This window comes from Crocuta crocuta, unplaced genomic scaffold, assembly GCF_008692635.1.
Source record: "Crocuta crocuta isolate KB4526 unplaced genomic scaffold, BGI_CrCroc_1.0 scaffold61, whole genome shotgun sequence".
Lineage (NCBI taxonomy): Eukaryota > Metazoa > Chordata > Mammalia > Carnivora > Hyaenidae > Crocuta > Crocuta crocuta.
In genome coordinates, this window is record NW_027528369.1 from 7,848,379 (window position 1) to 7,860,791 (window position 12,413).

Below are 12,413 nucleotides of genomic sequence, written 5' to 3' on the forward strand. Positions count from 1 at the left end.
AGCTGTCAGCACAGAGCCTGACACGGGGCTCGATGTCACAAACCGTGAGATCATAACCTGAGCCGAAGTCGGATGCTTAACCCACTGAGCCCCCCAGGCGCCCCAGAAGGGACTGGATTTTTTAAAGTAGGATGGAGCCGCAATCTGCTACCTCTGATTCATCCTTCCGTTTATCTGAGGTCATAGGGGGACCAGCAATGGCAGGCGTGGGGCGCCCCTCCCCCTCTGCTGGAAGGCTACCATCCCCAGAATCCACCCGTGAAGTTAACAGAAGCGATATGATCTTGTACGCAAATCACTTTTACCTCATCCCAGAGGAAGCGCTGCATAGAACTTACCTACGAAATGGAAATTATGCTTTTATTATTTTTTTAAACTTCCATTAAAAAAAAAAAACATTTCAAATTGGGAAAAAACAATCCATGCCACAAGCCAGTTAGTCAAAAAATGTCCGTTGGTTTGGAGTTCCCAGAATGAGCATCTAAACGCCTGCCTCTGAGGGGACGCTTACTGTATACCAGGCACCGTGAGAAGCACTTTGCATTCGGCGTCTCAAGTCCATGCCTGACCGCCGTGCCGTGCCTGTCACCTGGTTATCACAAGATGACAGGCGCCTGGGTGGCTCAGTCAGTTAAACATCTGGCTCCGGCTCAGGTCATGATCTCGTGGTTTGTGGGTTCGAGCCCCGCGTTGGGCTCTGTGCTNAGATGACAGAGGAAGAAGCAGAGACTGAAAATGCTGAAAATGGGTGAATTTCTTGTTGTGGAGGCAGGGCCAGAGTTTAAGCCTAGGAGCATTTAACTCAGATGCTGCTGTCAATTGAGGCATATTCTTTTTTTTTGTTGTTGTTTTTATTTATTTCTAGGAGAGAGAGAGAGAGACAGCGCGAGCACGAGCAGGGGAGGGTCAGAGAGAGAGGGAGTCAGACTGAAACAGGTTCCAGGCTCTGAGCTGGCAGTCAGCACAGAGCCCGACGCGGGGCTCGAACCCACGAACCGCGAGATCATGACCCAAGCGAAAGTCGGACGCTTAACCGACTAAGCCACCCAGGCACCCCGAGGCGTATTCTTAACTTCCACTCCAGTGTTCACAAAGCGTGTTGATGGAAATGAAGAGAAAGACGAGATGTGTATACTGCGCCTTGGGAAGAGCACTGCTATTCCCTTGGCTGATGTTTCTCTCTCCCAGCAGATTGGAAGCGATCAGAGAGGTTCTGCCTGCAGTTAAACACCTCCTCCTGGGCTGCCCCTTATACCCAGTCCAATAAATCAAAACTATGGCTGCATTGGCTACAGGACAACATTGCCTGTCTCTCACCTTGCAGGTCAGTTGATGGATTCCATTACCTCAATATCTTCCAATTCTATCTCCTGTTGCCTAGCTTCTCTCCAGTATCCTGTTCTGATGGCTCAATTGGGAAGTCTATGAATTCTTTCCAGCTTCAGGTATGGCTGTATCCAGGAGTTCACCAAGCGTCTCCAGCTTGGGATTCAGAACAGGCTCTAAGCTATCTTTTGTCTTTTTGTGTTTCTTTTTGTGTTTTGTGTTTCTCTATCTTTACCCACCCCCGCCCCACAATGGTTTACATGTTGATGCCTGAGGTATCTTTCTAAAATGAAAATCTGATCACCCATGTGAGCCATGGTGGTTTGCTGCTCTAGGGAAAGGTCATTGTGTCTGACTTACCCTTTACTATTGAGGCTTGTAGAATATCAGTAAGTTACTGATGGCTTTTGTCCCGTAGAGATGAGAACGATTGACATCTGGAAGAAAATGTAGCCCTAAGTGTTCGCACTTTATTCCCTTATAGGGTCATTACCCCTTTTAGGTCGGGCTTTAACTTTGTTCTTTCTTTCATTAACCTTGTCAGCCTCAGTCTGTCTCGTCTTCCCCGGAACCCCATTTCCCGTCCTGCCGCCTCGCTCGCTCCTGAACTAAGGCGACCTCTGACGTGGCGTCCAGCGTAGTCACTTGAGGTCATGGTTTTAGCTTTCTGCAATGATACAGTGCACAATAATAGCCACAATGTATTTATGGCACTGTTTGGTGGTAAGTGACAGATCCCAGTCCCAAGGAGCCAAAGTCTAGGGACGCCTGGGGGGCTCAGGCAGCTGAGCATCCGACTCTTGATTTCAGCCCAGGTCATGATCCCAGGGTAGTGGGATCGAGCCCCACGTCGGGCTCTGTGCTGAATGTGGAGCCTGCTTAGGATTCTCTCTCTCCCTCCCTCTCTCAAAAAACAGAAACAAAAAAACCTCACAAAGTAGCACAAGTTTAAAGATGGGGGGGGTCTCAGTTCACTGGAAATGTGAGTTGTCTCCCGTTAGCAGGCTGGCGGTACCCAGGAGCTTGAGACACGTCATCAGGCCCCTCTGCCTCCGTCTCTGTCTCCCTCCCTTCCAAACAGAGTCAATTGATTGTTGAGGTGACAGACCCCATCTACCCGAACCCCAGGCTTGTGTGGCTCCAATAATGCTGATGCTGAGATGCCCACAACGAATCATTAGGCGTTTGCTAGCCTGGGGGGATTAGGGAAGGGTGTTGTAGACAGAGGGAAGGGCACTCCTAGGCCAGGGAGCTGCGAGAGAGATTGCGCTGAGAGACTGCGTTGCCTCCAGCAGCTGGCCAGCGGGTGTGGCCGGGCGAGGCCTGAGGGCCCAGGTGGCGGTTTTTGTCCCAGGCTCCGTACTAGGCTGGTGTGGGGCGGGTGGGGCTTCCTAAAACATCTGCGCCTGCGCCCGCTCCTGGAGACGTTGATTGACTCGGTTGAGGATTGGGTCTGGCATCGCTGTTTTAAAAAATATAAGTTGGGACCCCTGGGTGGCTCAGTCAGTTATACGTCTGATTGTGGATTGCAGCTCAGGTTGTGATCTCAGGGTCCATGAGTTCACGCCCCACATCGGGCTCTGTGCTGACAGCTCAGAGCCTGGAGCTGCTTCTGATTCTGTGTCTCCCTCTGTCTCTACCCCTCCCCTGCTCATTCTCTCTCTCTCTCTCTCAGAATTAAATAAAACATTAAAAAATTAAAAAAAATTAACTACTTTAAAAACTAAAAATATAAGTAAAAANGGCTCCGAGCTGTCAGCACGGAGCCCGAGGCGGGGCTTGAACTCGTAAACTGTGAGATCGTGGCCTGAATCCAAGTCAGATGCTTAAGTGACTGAGCCACCCAGGTGCCCCTGTTTATTTATTGAGAGAGAGAGAGAGAGAGAGAGAGAGAGAGAGAACTTGAGTGGGGGAGGGGCAGAGAGAGAATCCCAAGCAGTCTCAGGCTGTCAGCATAGAGCCTGATGCGGGACTTGACCTCACAAACCATGAGATCATGAACTGGGCTGAAATCAAGAGTCGGACACTTAACTGACTGAGCCCCCCAGGCGCCCCTGAATCCGTGTCTTCATCTTGGACTTCTCAGGCCCTGGCACTGCGGGAAATGCATCCCCGCTGTTTACACGCCGTCCAGTTTTAGGGACGCTGTCATCGCAGCCCCAACAGCCCAGGGCACTTGATCCTTTTCGACTGCTTAACAGACCGCCTGAAATATCGTGGCGTAAACCAATGATCTGTCACGATACTGTGGCTCAGCTGGGCCATTCTTTTCTCCGTGTGCCAACAGCTGGGGCTGCGGTCACCCGGGCTCTCACCCGGGCTGGGACGTCCCCGGTGGCTCACACACCTGGCTGGCGGAGGGGAGCCCCGCCCAGGGCGGGGCAGGACCGCCGCCAGCTCCCCTGCGTGACCTCTCAGTGGCACTTGGGCTTCTTACACCACGGGGGCCGGTCTCCATGAGGACACACCCCAAGGACTTGAGAGAAAGGCTCGGCCTTGGAATTGACAGTGTGGCTGCTACCGCGCTCTGTTGGGCAAGCAAGTCACAGGGCCAGGAGTTCAAGGGGGGGGAGCGGCGGCGCCCCGCGGCGCACGGTGTCCAGAGCTGGCGGCGTCTGTAATCTGCCACGCAGACGGCTCTGGGGTGTTAAGGCGGGAAGAGATCCTCAGAAGTGACTGGAGCGCGGTGGAGGTAAAGGCCAGCGCGCTTCAGAGCACGTTTCAAACGGAAAAAAGAGACCTGTTTTGGGACCCACCCTGAAGAGTCAAAATCTTGATGTTTGGAGGTCACGGCCGTCAGAGGTCAAAGAGCACCTAGAGGTTTGGGGCCGTCCTCAGAAAGCCCCAGAGGAAAAAAGTGGCTTGTCCTGGCCCTCAGGGCCCCCCCATGTGGGTTCATTAGCCAAGCGCTCAATTGAATCAGTGCATTCATCGTAAACTCGGTGTAGGAACACTTAGGAGACAGGCGCTGGCCTAAGCCCAAGGACTTCAGAATGAACGCAACCTAACTGTCTCTGCTTTCGTGGAGCTTCCGGTTTGGGGAGTAAGACATACATTGAAGAAAATAACTTAATTAAATAGATGGCATGTCCAGGAAAGTCATCGTGAGAGAGTGAGGGAGTAGCCACGGGCATGTGGAGAGGACATTGCACGCAGCTGGCCGAGCAAGTGCTAATGTCCTGGGGCAGGAGGAACAGCACGGAGGCCAGGGTGCTGGAGAAGAGAGGGTGTCAGGGAGAGAAGGAGAGGATGGGGGTTCAGGACCAGAGCATGGAGACCCATGTAGGTCACTGCATGGACTTGGACTCAGAGCGATGGGGGCCAGTGGAAAGTCCAGAGCAAAGGAGGCACAGGCTCAAGTGTGAGTTTGACCAGCCTCTCTGGCTGCTGCGTTGGGATGAGACACAAGCAGTGGGATCGAGTGGTAGGATGTAGCTATCATCCAGCCCAGGTGGGAGGTGCTAACCTTTCCCTTGCTAACTAGTGGGGTCACCTTGTCATGTCTGGAGGACCCGATCTGTCATGGATCAGAAAAAAGAGAATCACTGTCCTGGAGAAAACGTGGGTTTTGAAGGCTCAAAGCTGCTGCCTTCCTGTCTGGGGACTCTAGCTTATGGCTCAAATATTCTTGGGGCTCCGATTGTTCATTAATTCATTAAGTATTAGTGGAACGCTCACCACGAGTCAGCGGCTATGCCTGGTGTTGAGGCTCTAAAGCAAGGCGTGCATGGACCTTAGCTCCCCAGGGCCGCATCATAATTACTGGGGCAGAATTTGGAGGACCAGCATGCAATGGGACAAAAGGCCATCAGTCTCCTGCTCCGTGCCATCAGCAGTATGTGGCCTCCTTTAGGGGAAGTCACACCTGTCGGGAAACCCTTGGGTGAGCCCGCCGCTGACATGCGCTCACCGGCCCCCAAGTTATTGCTTATTCAATTCCTGATCAAAAAGAAAGTCAGAAGGAGATGTGACTCCTCTCATGTGACCTCTCATGGGGTGCCTGGGGGGCTCAGTCGGGGGCCCCTGGGTGGCTCAGTCAGTTAAACGTCCGACTTCGGCTCAAGTCATGATCTCACAGTCCGTGGGTTCAAGCCCCGCGTCGGGCTCTGTGCTGACAGCTCAGAGCCTGGAGCCTGTTTCAGATTCTGTGTCTCCCTCTCTCTCTGCCCCTCCCCTGCTCACTCTCTGTCTCTCAAAATAAAGACATAAAAAAGAAAGAAAAACACACCTCTCATGGCAGTGTTCTCAGTGTTGGTGAAATTCTGGAAACAAACTACACTGACAATATGAGCTCAGAACATGTGCGTATCTGTGTACACAGCCAGTAAGTGGATACATTCCGTGTCACTTTCCCTCCCGTCTCCAGCATCTAAATTAATCCTTGCGAACGGGAGCAGCTCTATGCAGTTTTGCCAAATGAATAAAGCCATAAATAAATGGTGGGCTGATGCATATAAAAAATGTAATCCAAGTGCCTAGCACACCGCCCTCAGCACACGGTAGATGTCATGATTCGACCTGCCCCCAGTCTCTGGCTGTCTCTTCAACGTCCTTTCTGTCAGGCTCAGTGGCAGTCCAGCCCCGCTTTCCAGGCACTGCGTGGCTTCCTCTAGTGTTTTCTGGACCGAGCTCCTCTCCACCCGCCTATGCCCCACCACACCCCTCGCAGGGGCAGCTGGTATTGGCTGCTTGCGGTGCCTTGGCTGACGCTCTTTATGATCCTCAGCTTACTCCGCTTTAGCTGTTAGATATGATTTTGTTTAACCCTGCCGACCCTATGAGAAGAGAAATGGAGACTTCCAGCAGTGGTTTGCCCACAGATCCCCAGCTGCTGCGAGCCGAGCTCAGACCTGCCAGACTCCAAAGTCCACTCTAGAGCTTCCTGTCCCATCCATGTTTTTTTAAATTTATTTTTATTTTTATTAAAAATTTTCATATTTATTAATCATTTTTGAGAGAGAGACAGAGCGTGAGCAGGGGAGGGGCAGACAGGGAGGGAGAGAGAGAGAATCCCAAGCAGGCTCCGCACTGTCAGAGTAGAGCCCAAGGTGGGGCTCGACCCCACGAACCGTGAGATCACGATCTGAGCCGAAACCAAGAGTCAACCGACTGAGCCACCCAGGTGCCCCTGGTCCATTCCATCATAACAACAGGCTTAGGAAGAAAAAAAATTGAGAAGTCATAGTATTTGTGCTGGAGTGCTGGGGTCATGGATTTTTTTCCCCCAAAATCTCTTGGTTTTGTTATAATGAGTAATTTTGCCTGTAGAGTGGAAGAGATTCTTATGTTTATAGGCTGCAGGAGACTGGAGATTTTTTCTTCTCCCCTCCGAGCTGTCTGCCTGGCAGAAAAGAAAAACCCAAGTTCGATGAAAGTCCGTGGAAAGCTAAGCAACTCCTGGCTGAGCGGGGAAGGAAGGGCTCTCAGGGGTGGCCGGACGCAAACGGAGGGCATTAAATGGCAATGTTGCCGCTTGACCTCCCCGCTGATGCGAAGGTGCCGTGGTTAATGGCTCATTTCATGAGACTGAAGTTGCCGGCACATCCGTCTCTGGGCTGATCCCGGGCCCCATCCTCCGAGGCAGACAGGACACGCCGGACGTTCTGGAAAACCCGTGGTTCCGCCACACTGATGGGCGGCCTGCGCTTGGAGTGGAGCGTGCGATCCAGGCCACCGGTGCCTCTCACTGTGTCATCGCTTTCCTTTCTGGCCTCTCCCCCGGTGATGGTGGCGTCTGCGTCTGGGGCAGTGCCTGGCCACGGGGGACGCAGGGAGAGCGAGGGAGGGGGTTGCTGGCTGTATGGCTGCTTCCACTCTATCAGCGCCGCTGACCCCAAACGAGAGAAGGCAAGACCAAGAGGGGAAATACAAAGGCAAGCGGCCCGCTCAGGCACCACTGCGAGGGCCCGGGCTGGGAGGTGGCCGGCGGGGTCCCCGGGAGGTAGCCGGGGGGGGGTCCCCGGGTGCTCCCAGGGTAGCCGGGCCTGAGTGCGGCTTCCATGTGTAGCACTGAGCAGGTGCCACGGAACGTGTCCTGTGCCATGAGCCGCAACTAGGGGCTCCGGATGGAAAGTCCTCTGTGTTGGTTTCCTTAAGGGACACAGAGATGCCCCGCAGCAGAGGCCGTGTGACGACAGCGCAGGGAGGGGAGCCACGCAGCCACAGGCCGAGGCTCGGCCACATCAGGAGCTGGAGAGAGGCCGGAGCAGAGTGTCCCTGAGTCTCCAGATGGAGGCCCCTGCCCACGCCGCCAGTGCGGACGTCTGGCCTCCACGGCTGCAAAAGGGCAAAGTCCTGGTGTGTCAAGTCCCGGGATTGGCCTGTTACAGCAGCCCCTTGGCTTCTCCCTGAGGGACACGGGCCCCTTCTGTTGGGCAAACGTGGTTCAGGGGCTCCTCAGGGGTCCCACGGAAACTTTTCCTTTTTAATATTTTTAAATGTTTATTTATTTTTGAAGGAGACAGACAGAGACAGAGTGTGAGCGGGGGAGGGTCAGAGAGGGAGACACAGAATCCGAAGCAGCTCCAGGCTCTGAGCTGTCAGCACAGAGCCCAACGCGGGGCTCGAACTCACGGACCGTGAGATCATGACCTGAGCCAAAGTCGGACGCTCAACCGACTGAGCCACCCAGGCGCCCCTTGCCTCCAATATTTTAACACAAATCTCATACACCGCGTTGTTCCCCCTGCGAACTTGAGCACGCATCTCCTCAGGGGATGGGGTGCTCCCAGAAGGGGCATGTTCGACCACAGCAGCCATGACCCCAGCACGGCCGTCACCTTTACTGATAAGTGATTCCTCGGTGTCCTCCAGGCCTCGCTGACACTCCCAGGTGGTCTCAAAAATGTCTTTTTATGGCACTTGGCTCCATTTCCGGATAAGATCCCACCTCTGCACCTGACAAACCCATGCTTTCCATTGCAATGTGCCCCATTTATTGAAAGGTCAAGTGTAGGCAAGTCGCTTGACTTCGTTCGGTTTGCCCAGCGTATAGCATCCACCTCACTGGGGTTTCCGAGAATTAAATGAGGTCATTCATTCATTCATTCATTCAACAAATGTGTATTGAGTCCAGTGTCTGGGACTGTTATAGATGCTGGAGGAACAGCAGTGAGCACCCGGCTGCCTGGAGCTTAGGGCCCAGTGGAGGAGACGATGCTCCCATAGACTGTCGGCTGGTGGCGAGTGCCGGGGAGGAAAATAAAGCAGGCCTACAGGAGGGGAGGAATGGAGGCGGCCAGAGACCTCCACTCAGACACAGCGGCCATCAGAGGCCCAAGTGAGCAAGGGGAAAGAAAGTTCCGGACGGATGAGCAAGGGGGAGCGGCAGCCCGTCTGGTACGTTGGAGCTGCCCTTGTAAAATGTGTCTCTTGTTATTTACATTTAGGCATGAAAACTGAGGGGCGCCTGGGTGCCTCCATCAGTTGAGCATCCAATTCCTGATTTCAGCTCAGGTCACGGTCTCACGGTTTGTGGGATCTAGTCCTGTGTCAGTCTGTTTGGGATCCTGTCTCTCTCTCTCTCTTTCAAAAAAAAAAAAAGGGAACAAAAACCGAGATTTAAAAATAAGTATAACAACAAACTATTAAAAAATAAATTAAAACTAAGTATAATAATGTGTTAATCAGAGATTCATTGTACATCAACATAAAAATAATGTATTTTTTTAAAATGGAAAATAACTCTTTTCCAAAGCAAATAATTTGGGTGAGAAGAGTGGCATTATGGTAGATTTCTGCAAAGCTCTTTAATGTCTGGCTTAATAAGGAAACAGCTGGGTTCTCGTATCTGCTGCTGAATTCAGTCTGTTGTGATATGTTGCTTTGATTGAAGTGTGTGGAGAAAAGCCAGCCTTGCACAGGGAACATGGTGGGGAAAGGGAGGGAGGGGTGTTTTCCTAAAAAGTATGTATCTCTGGGCACCTGGGTGGCTCAGTTGGTTAAGTGTCTGACTTCGGCTCAGGTCGTGATCTCGCGGTTCGTGAGTTCGAACCCCATGTCAGGCTCTGTGCGGACAGCTCAGATCCTGATGCCTGCTTCAGATTCTGTGTCTCCTTCTCTTTCTGACCCTCCCCTGCTCACGCTGTCTCTCTCTCTCTCTCAGAAAGAAACAAAACATTTAAAAAAATCTCCTTTGTTACTATCCTCATCAACCCCACCAGAAAAAAGCTTTAAGTACTGGGAAGCTTCCCAGCTCACAATGGTGGATATGTTTTTCAAAATTCCAATTTTTTTTGAGACCTTGAATTTCATTACCAATAATAAATCCAGTCAAATGCACCATATCCTTCCTGCGCAAACATCACCTTCCTTTCCCAAGGAGTCTGGGGATAATGATGGTTTCTACCACTTATTGAGCTCTTAATGTTTGCCGGACATTTGACCAAACAATTTATATATGTGATCTTGTTAGTCACTACATCTCTGCAAGGTATTGTTTCTCGCATTTTGCCAATGAGGAAACTGAGATCCAGAGAGGTTAGGTACTTGCCCACGGTCACACAGCTAATGGTAACTCCTCTATATCATCAGAATTCCAGAATTTTCCAGGTAGGACAGGCCTGATAGGAATAGTCTGCCCTCTTGGATGTAGGAACGAAATGGATACTCCTAAATCATGTATCCACTGATTTAGATGGGGAAATAGGGTCCCTTCTCAAAACACGATGGGCCATTCTTTCATGGTCTGTGGCAACATACTTGCAAAGTCGGGTATTATCCCCTGTGTTAATGTCCTATTGTTGCTGTAACAAATGATGACAAATTTACTGGTTTACAAATGATTATTTTACAATTCTGTAGGTCAGAAGATTTACTAAAATCAAGGTGCAGGCGAGCGTATGTTCCTTCTGGAAGAACTAGGTGAACATCTGCTTCCTTCCGTTTCCTAGCTTCTAGAGACTGCGTGCATTCCTGGGCTTGTGACCCTCTCCTCCAACTTCAAGGCCAGCGGTGTGCCGTCTTCAGATCAGTTTCTCTCTCCCTCCCCACTCCGCTTCTGTTGCCAAACTCCCCTGCCTGATTGTTTGAGTCTCTGGCCTCCTCCTTCTTTTCCTTATAAGGGACCTTGGGCTTACAAGGGTCTCGCCCAGATAATCCAGGAAGATCTCTTCATCTCAAGGTCCTTAATTCTCAGGGTCCTCAATTTCATCGCATCGTTTTTGTCACATGACGTCATGTAGTCACAGACTTCCAGGTATTAGGACGTGGATATTTTGGGGAAGGGATGGGGGCTGGCCTTATTTTGCCTACCATATCCCTTTTTACGAAAGATTCACAGAAAGGTTAAGTAACCTGCTGAAGTTCACACAACCAGGAAGTGGGTGAGACAGGATTTAAATTCAGGCCCGTCTTGACTCTGGGTCCCTCTGATGCCCCTAAACTCATTGCAAAGACCAGGGCCTGCCCAGCAGCGTAGGGTCCACGATGCTTTTTGCAATTTTCTCTTTACCATCTACCTCCCCGTATTGAAATCATGTGTTATTATCTCTGTGAGTGGTTTGGGAATTAGAACGAGGTCTTATTTATTATACTTTTTATTTTTTGTTCACACAGCGTTATGATAAAAATCAGATATCCACCACCATAAGACACCAATGGGTTTTCATATACCTTTGTCTTTATCCAGGCGCAGATAGAATTTTTCTGCTGTTGTAACCAGAGCATGGATACCATATTACATTGCTTCCCCAGGTTTTTGTTATATAATTTTTCAAACATACAGAAAAGTTGATGATGCTGCTTTGATCTCACTGTTAGCATTTGCCTCATTTGCCTTCCACGTATATAGTTGTGCATCTTTATATACTGTTTTTTGTTGAACCATTAAAAAATAACTTTCAGTCATTCTGACATTGACCCCTAAATTCTTCAGATGCATAGTCTTTTAAAAAAAAATTTTAATGTTTTATTTTATTTCTTTCTGAGAGAGAGAGAGAGAGACAGCGTGAGCAGGGGAGAGTCAGAGAGAGAGGGAGACACAGAATCTGAAGGAGGCTCCAGGCTCTGAGCTAGCTGTCAGCACAGAACCCAACGCGGGCTCAAACCCTCGAACCGTGAGATCGTGACCTGAGCTGGAGTCGGACGCCCAACCGACTGAGCCACCCAGGCGCCCCTTCAGATGCGTAGTCTAACAATAAGAACATTCTCTCACGTGAGCACAATATCATTAGTATGCCATTATAATTACCAGTAATTCACTGACCTCACCTATCTCCAAGCCATACTCCAATTTCTCCAAAGGTCAAAAGATATTTACCGAACACACAGGATCCCATCAAGATTCACCCACTGCACCTGGTTATATTTTTAGCTCTTTTATTTTAGAACAATTTCCTCCCTCATATTTTTCATGGCATCCCATTTTTGAAAAGGTGAGGCCCTCTGTCTTAGACTGTCGCTCTGGATCTTACTGTTGACGTCTGCTGCGGAGCATGGGGGCTGGCAAGGGTAACCTCTGCGAGTACCTTTGTGGAGTAAGCGAGCCCAATGACAAGGGCTGTGAGCAATAATCACAATAGCTGCTCTTTTTGATTTGCTTGTTTTTGAGAGTTGGCGAATTTGTCCACACTCATCTAATAGGATCTTCGCAGAAATCCTATGGGTTCAGAAATTATATTAGTCTCATTTATAGGTGAGGAAAACAAAAAAAGCTTAAGAAAGAGAAGTAACCTGTCAGAACTCAACTCACCTAGAAAGGGGGCCCAACCACATGGTTAAGTGCGTGGCCGGGTAGGGGGGCTCCCTGTTTCTGCAATCAGTGACCCGCAAGTTGATTTGTCTGCATAGGTGCGTGCGTGTGTGTGAGAGGCGACACTTACTGGGCGCTTCCCATTTGCCAGGCCCCCGTGCCAAGCGCCTTACGTGCGCGTTGGAGTCTTCTCCGCTGTCTGGCAATAGGCGTGGCCCAGAGTGGGCGCTCCGGCAACGTCTGTGGGCTGAACAGGGAATACATGAATGAATGGACGGAAGTGTTACCGCCAGGAGCACCGGGGACTCCTCCCGGGCCCCCGGCGCTTATATGGGAGACCCGGGCCTAGGGAGACCTTGGCGTTCGGCGGCCCGGGCCGACCTCAGGTCCGCGGCTC

At 50.9% G+C, this 12,413-nt stretch overlaps 1 long non-coding RNA gene across 1 annotated transcript; it reads right to left on the minus strand.

The window, feature by feature from the left end:
* Positions 1-11,626: 11,626 nt before the first annotated feature.
* LOC144223483 (uncharacterized) lies at positions 11,627-12,407 on the minus strand. Its single transcript, XR_013332707.1, has 2 exons — positions 12,017-12,407; positions 11,627-11,923 (listed from the first exon to the last, which is right to left on the minus strand). It is a non-coding gene; the product is annotated as an uncharacterized LOC144223483 (long non-coding RNA).
* Between the last annotated feature and the right edge of the window lie 6 nt (positions 12,408-12,413).